This window comes from Phyllostomus hastatus, unplaced genomic scaffold, assembly GCF_019186645.2.
Source record: "Phyllostomus hastatus isolate PE091 unplaced genomic scaffold, TTU_PhHast_1.1 phas_contig_34, whole genome shotgun sequence".
In the NCBI taxonomy this organism is placed as follows: Eukaryota; Metazoa; Chordata; class Mammalia; order Chiroptera; family Phyllostomidae; genus Phyllostomus; species Phyllostomus hastatus.
In genome coordinates, this window is record NW_025333857.1 from 24,920,962 (window position 1) to 24,927,622 (window position 6,661).

The window sequence follows — 6,661 nt, forward strand, 5'->3', positions numbered from 1 at the left end:
GGAATTTATATAGGCATTGTAAATAATACACTGTCTTTGTAGAGGTTCTTGATTCTGATATATGTTCCTCTGAAGAGTATTAATTTTTTTCTTATTTAGATAAACTCATTGTCTAAACTCTGCTTCTCCTGCAGTGAACAGCTAGTCTCCATTCAATAGTTCTCACCTCAGTTGGGCTGGTTGGAATCTACCTCTAGTGAAGATTCCAAGTAGGTAACTGGCAGGATACATGGATTTGGAGCTCAGGAATGAGGTTTCAACTACAGATAAAAGATTGAGAAAAATCAGCATATAGTTAGCAAATGAAGTCATTGGAGTAAATGAAATCACTGAAGCATACAGGTAGAAGAAAGGAGAGTATATCAATTTGTCAGGGCTGCCATAACAAAGTACCACAGACTGGGTGGTTTAAACAACAGAAATTTTTTCTCTTACAATTCTGGAGGTTGGAAGTCCAAGATCAAGGTGTGGGTAGAAATCATAGGTTTCTTCTGTGGCTTCTCTGCTTGGCTTGTAGATGGCTCTCTTCTCCCTATGTCTTTCCTCTGTATCCATCTGTGTCCAAATGTCCTCTTCTTACAAGGATACCAGTCATATTAGATTAGGGCCCACTCCAATACCTCACTGTAGCCTTTTAATTGTCTTTTTAAAGGTCTTATCTCCAAATACATCACATGATAATATACTAGGGGCTGGGACTTCAACATATGAATTTGGGAGGACCCACAATGCAGCCCATAACAGAAAACACTTGCAAAGGCCAAAGCAACCCCAACATTTGAAGGTCAGAAAGTAGAAGAGAAAACAGCAAAAGAGACTAGAAAAAAATTGCCAGAAAGGTAGGAAGGTGATCAGGAGAGTGTCCCAAAGTCCAAAGGAAGAAAATTTCCAGGAGGCCATGGTCAACAATGTCAAATGCTGCTATGAGGTTAAACTTGTAGGACTAAATGATACCCAACGGATTTAGTGAAAGACAAATCACTGGTGACTTTGGTGAGAATGCCGTGCATTGGCACGGTGGAGTGAAAGTCTGACCGAAATACAGAGGGCAGTGATGAAGAGAAGAGAGAGGCATCGAATTTCTCTGGACTTGGAAACTGAGAGGAAAGAATAGGAAAGAGGTCAAGCTTTATTGCATCACTTATTGTAGATTGGCTTGTGAAGCCCCCACTTCAATCCCCTTTTAGCTTGTTTCCTTTACTACATTCATTAGTCCATGGAATTAATATTTATTACATGTCTAATAACAGTGCCATACACTGTTTAAGAGCTTGGTGTACATCTATGAACAAAACAAATATCTCTGCTCTCATGGAGCTTAAAAGAGACAGACTGTAAGCATTAAACACAACAATAATAATAAGTATATTATAATTAAACACGAATAATAAATTATAAAATTATAGAGTATACTAGGAGGTATAAGTACTTTAAAAAAAGAAAAAGTGAAAAGAGAAGGGGGAAGGGGAATTCCAGGAAACATAAAGGGAGGAAAGTTGCAGTATTAAATATCAAATAATACATTTAACAAAAAATATGCAAGGTTTCTACACTTAAAACCACCAGTCAAAGAAATATTAAAAGAGCAAATACATGGAGAGATGTGCCATTATGTGGGTTTTTCTACACCAACCAATTCTCCAAGTCTGTGGACACCAACTGGGTATCCAATTCCCATTGAATAATCTGATTTAATCCTGACAGTAAATGCCCAGAGTTAGTACCTGACTCCACTGCTTAGTGGCTCAGCCTGCCCTGACTTCAGACACCAGTCGAAAGTCCCAGGCCTCCCATACTTCTGACTAACCTGCTATAAATCAGTGGTTCCCACACACCCCTCCTCAGGTTCAGTTATTTGCTACAACAGCTCACAGAACTCAAGAAAGCACTTTACTTACAATTACCCATTTATTATAAAGGATATTATAAAGAATACAAATACACAGCCAAATGAAGGAGTACAATGGTCAAGGTCCAAAAGGGTTTTCAGTATAGGAGTTTCTGTCCCCAGGGAGCTGGGGCGCACCGCTCTCCTAGCAGGTGGATGTGTTCAGCAACCTGGGAACCCTCTGAACCCCCTGGTTTAGGGGTTTTAATGGAGGTTTCATTATGTAGGCATGATTGATCAAATCATTGGCCACTGGTGATCTCCAGCCCTTCTCTCCTTCCAGGAGTTCAGGGGTGGGGGAAAGCCAAGAGTTCCAATCTTCTAATCATGCCTTGGTCTTTCTGGGAACCAACCCCTCTGAAGCTCTCTAGGGCCCCAAGCTGCCAGTCATCTCATTAGCATACAAAAAAGGTACTCCTAGCACTCTGGAGAAGTTCCTGTGGCAAGAACCAGGAATGAATACCAAATATGTACTTCTTACTACATCACACTATCACAACTGTGTTCATGGATTGAAAAACTCAGTATTGTTAAGACATTGGTCCTTCCCAAATCAGTTAAGATTCAATGCAATCACAATCAAAATCTTAATCTAATTTTAAAATGTATATGCAAATAAAAAATTCTGGAATAGCCAAGATAATCCTGAAAGAAAAAAATGCAAAACAAACTTGGGAGAATTTCAAAACTTACTATAAAGCAACAGAAACTTATCTGTTCCCACAGATGTACAGGTCTCCCTCATGTTCAACCAAGATCTGTACTTCAGTTTCCCACACTCCAAAGCATCCTTTTTGCAGTGAGAGAACATCATAGAAATAACCTAAGTTAAATCAAAGCCTTCCCAAAGACACACATTGACTAAATACACTTTCATGGTATCATCTGGGAATTCTGTGGGCAGCATAGAACACAACCAAAGTGTTGAGCTCTTGATCTCAGAGGAAAATTATTGACCTACCGTAGAGTATTTTTCAATTCTCTTTACCTTAATCTAATACTTCCCAAAGTGTTTTACTTGGTATTTGGTGTTTCATGAAAAGGAAGGAAAGAAGCAAGGAAGGAGGAAAGGAGAGAGAGAGGGAAAAAGAGAGGGAGACATTTCTTAACCAAGTAACATGGGGGATTGCTGAGTTCAACAAACTTTGATTTTATTGTTGCAGGACTTTCCAGAAGTTTTAAGATGATAATGTACACCATAGGTCTCCAAGATGGCAGAGAGCAGACTTTTGTGTATGAAATCCTTCTAAAAATAACTAGTGTCCATTGGAATAACATACTTTGAAAAATGCTCTCTGGCCAATGGGGAAATGCTACAAATATAAATTTTTTATTTTTCTCTGACTCAAGAGGAAACAGCTAGTCTTCAAGCTTATTAAGGTAAACTTTATAGTTTTAGTAATATAAATGTCTACTTTCTAACAAAAAAAAGAATAGGGTTAGGAGCTAGCAGGTGTGCTCTCTTCTAAATAACTGTGTGACCTTGGGAAAGGATCACTTTAATCCATTCTAATCCTATTTCTTTGCTACCACTGCAAAAGCAGAAATCCCCTGGTCACAGAGTCCTTTTGAGGTAGCAGAATTTAAATAAATTTGAATAACACTGAATTAAAGAGAATACAAATATTAGGGTGGAAATCCCCAGACTATCCAGTTAGAAATTCCCTCCAATTGTTCTGATTCTTGCTGTTGGCACACTGACCACAGTTTGATGTTGGGCTTCCTCCCAGCGTCCCCACAGGCAGAGCGAGGTCAAAGGTGGACATTGCCGGGGCAAAGCCACCAAGAATGGGGCAAATCAGCAAAGGCAGAGAAAAGGCCCACTTTATAGACCTTCCCACCCACAGCAGTGCTCATTCAAATGTTCCCTTGTCAACCAGTCCTGTGGGGAGAAAGGGGCAGGGAGGGATCTTTAAGAACCTAAAATTATATGCAGCATTATTCACAATAGGCAAGATTTAGAAGCAGCCCAAGTGCCGATCAATAGGTAAGTGGATAAAATAGCTGTGGTACATTTACACAATGGAATACTACTCAGTCATAAAAAAGAAGGAAATCTTAGCTTTTGCTACAGTTTGGATGGACCCAGGGAATATTATGCTAAGTGAAATAATCCAGTCAGAGAAAGACAAATACCATATGTTTTCATTTATATGTGGAATCTAATAAACAAAATAGAAACAGATTCATAGATAAAGAGAACAGACTGACAGCTGTGAGAGGGGAGGGAGTTTGGGGGCTGGGTCAACAAGGTAAAGGGATTAAACAAAAAGTAAAAAGAAAAACCTCATAGACAACAGTATGGTGATTACTACAGGGAAAGGGACGTGGGGTGGTAGGAGGGGTAAAGGGGGGTAAATGATAGTAAAAGGAGACTTGACTTGGCGTGGTGAGCACACAATACAATATACAGATGATGTGTTGTAGAACTGCACACCTGAAACCTATGCAATTTAATTAACTAATGTCACCCCCAATAAATTCAATAAAAATTAAATAAATAAATAAGAACATAAAATCATAAAAATTCAGAATATTCCAGATGATTAGTTGTAGGGGGAGAATCTGGGGTAAAAGGCTAAAGAGCTGATGAGAGTACCTGCTCCAAAAGATCTTTCATTATATATGTTTTCTTCATTTCATCTTGCTACAGCAAATTCTACTAATTAAAGATTCATGTATGTTGATTTTTAAAAAATAGAAATCTCTCTAGGAAGATTGAAGGGTTATTAAACATACACCTGGGCTGTGACTTTGCTCAGTGAGGCCACTTTCCTCTTAATGTCTGAAAGCATTTGCACTCAGGGGACCGGAGTGTGACTGGCAGTGTGAGGAAGGGAAGGGGGAAGGCAGGGCCAGGGACAGGCGCAGATGAGGCATTCACACAGTGACGGAGAAATTCGAGACAAAGTGTGAAAAAGGAAGATGTTAATAAGAAATGACCCAATTCCGAATGGCTCCTAAGGCCTATCCTTCCATTTCTTCCTCTTCCTCCTTCATCTTATGCTCTCTTGCTCAAGGGAACCAGGAAAGTTAGGACTACAGTTAGGCTACATCATGGATAAACTTGGTTTTTCTAAGCTAGTCTGACAAGCTAAAAATCACCCATCATTGTGATGGCCAAATGTATTCCAAATTCCAAAGACCTCTTTTCGAGAGAATCTTTGGCAATATAAGTGTTCATGAGGTTTCTGATACTATCCAGTCAGTATTTACTGGGTGCCTACTGTGTGCAAACAGTGCCAGGTGCTGAAGAAATGATTGTACAATGTAGACTCAGAGGCTTCATCTCTGCCTTCACAGAGCTCAAGGACCATGTTTGCATTTCAAAGTCACTGAAGTGCAGTAAACCGGTTGAAGGGAATCAAGATTGGAGTCACCAAATCGAGCAGGAGGCAGCTGCAGAAATGCAAGGAAGGCCTTGGTCCTTAATCTTCACTGAACATTTCTGAGTAGGAGGACATTAACAAGACTATTATCTTTTGTATTTTAGTCCAAACTTTCCATTATTGGGATGATGGGCATTCTTTGCCTCTAGGTCGATAGTAAATAACTGGTTTGGTTTTAATACTCTATACCAACACCTGTCAGTCTTTGGTTAAGGGCTGCTTCCTCTACAATGGGCATGGCCACAGAAAGCCCCCAGGCATAACAGAGGATGCTGGCAGATGGATATTCTGTCCTGCACTAAAATGATAAGGACAAGAGAGTATGGTTATAGTATACATATTTGCTATCCCCCATTGGGGCAGGCAGTGACTTATTAATCACCCTATAGGCTGTGGGAAGAACGTGGAATCAGGAAAACTGTCGTGGGCTCACCCACTTCCACACCTCTCTCAGCCATCTCTCACCGCTCACCTGGGGATTTCACATGCTCTGGTGACCCACTGTTTGAGAAACACAGTTCCAGTCAAGCAAACAACAAACACTGGTTGAAAGAGTAGATATCCAGTTTGTTTATGGAACAAGCATGTGTTCTATTCTCCGTGGGGTTTGTCTTGGTTTCACAGTTTTAATTGTTTCTCCTCTTAGTACTTCTCCTTCCACACTTAGAAGTCTGGCTTCTGTGTTATCATTTAGCCATCCTTCCTCCAGGTTGTAATCCCAACATTATCACTGGCACTTTGATTCTGTTTAGATAATATTCTCATCTGTAAAACTCTGCCTTGAGTGCTATGACAGCCACAAAGAAGACCAGGAGGAATGTGGGGCCATCCTTCAAAGGGCATTTCTTTTGACCTTTTCTGGCTCCATTGAAATTTTCTTTAATCCTCTATTATTAACTCCCTAGCTCTCTCTAGCTCCTGGTTGCCTCTGTAACATGAATTCCAGGCTCGGATAGATTGTTACCTTAATGGTCACAAATGAATCACAGATCTAATGACTCACACCATTTCCTGAAGATAGCTCCCTCCCACCTTGAATCGGAACCTGGCCTTGTGATGTGTGTTTAGCCTGTGGACACCAGCAAACACAATGTAAGCAGAGGCTTAATAAGTGCATGCACATTGCAGTTTTCTCTGTTGGAACCCTGCCACTGCCAGGCAGACAAGCCTGCCCCAGCTCCTTGAGGAGGAAAGATCAAGGAGAAAGAAGCCCAGCTGTCCCGGCCACCCTAGTAGAGTCCAGCATCCAGAGGATCTGTCCGCTGAATGCAGCCACATGAGAGAGCCCAGGAAAGACCGTCAGCAGAACCACCCAGCCCTGCCACAGCTTCATAAGAAACAATTGTTTAAGCCAAAGTTTTGCTATGAGGCAATCAGTAACTGA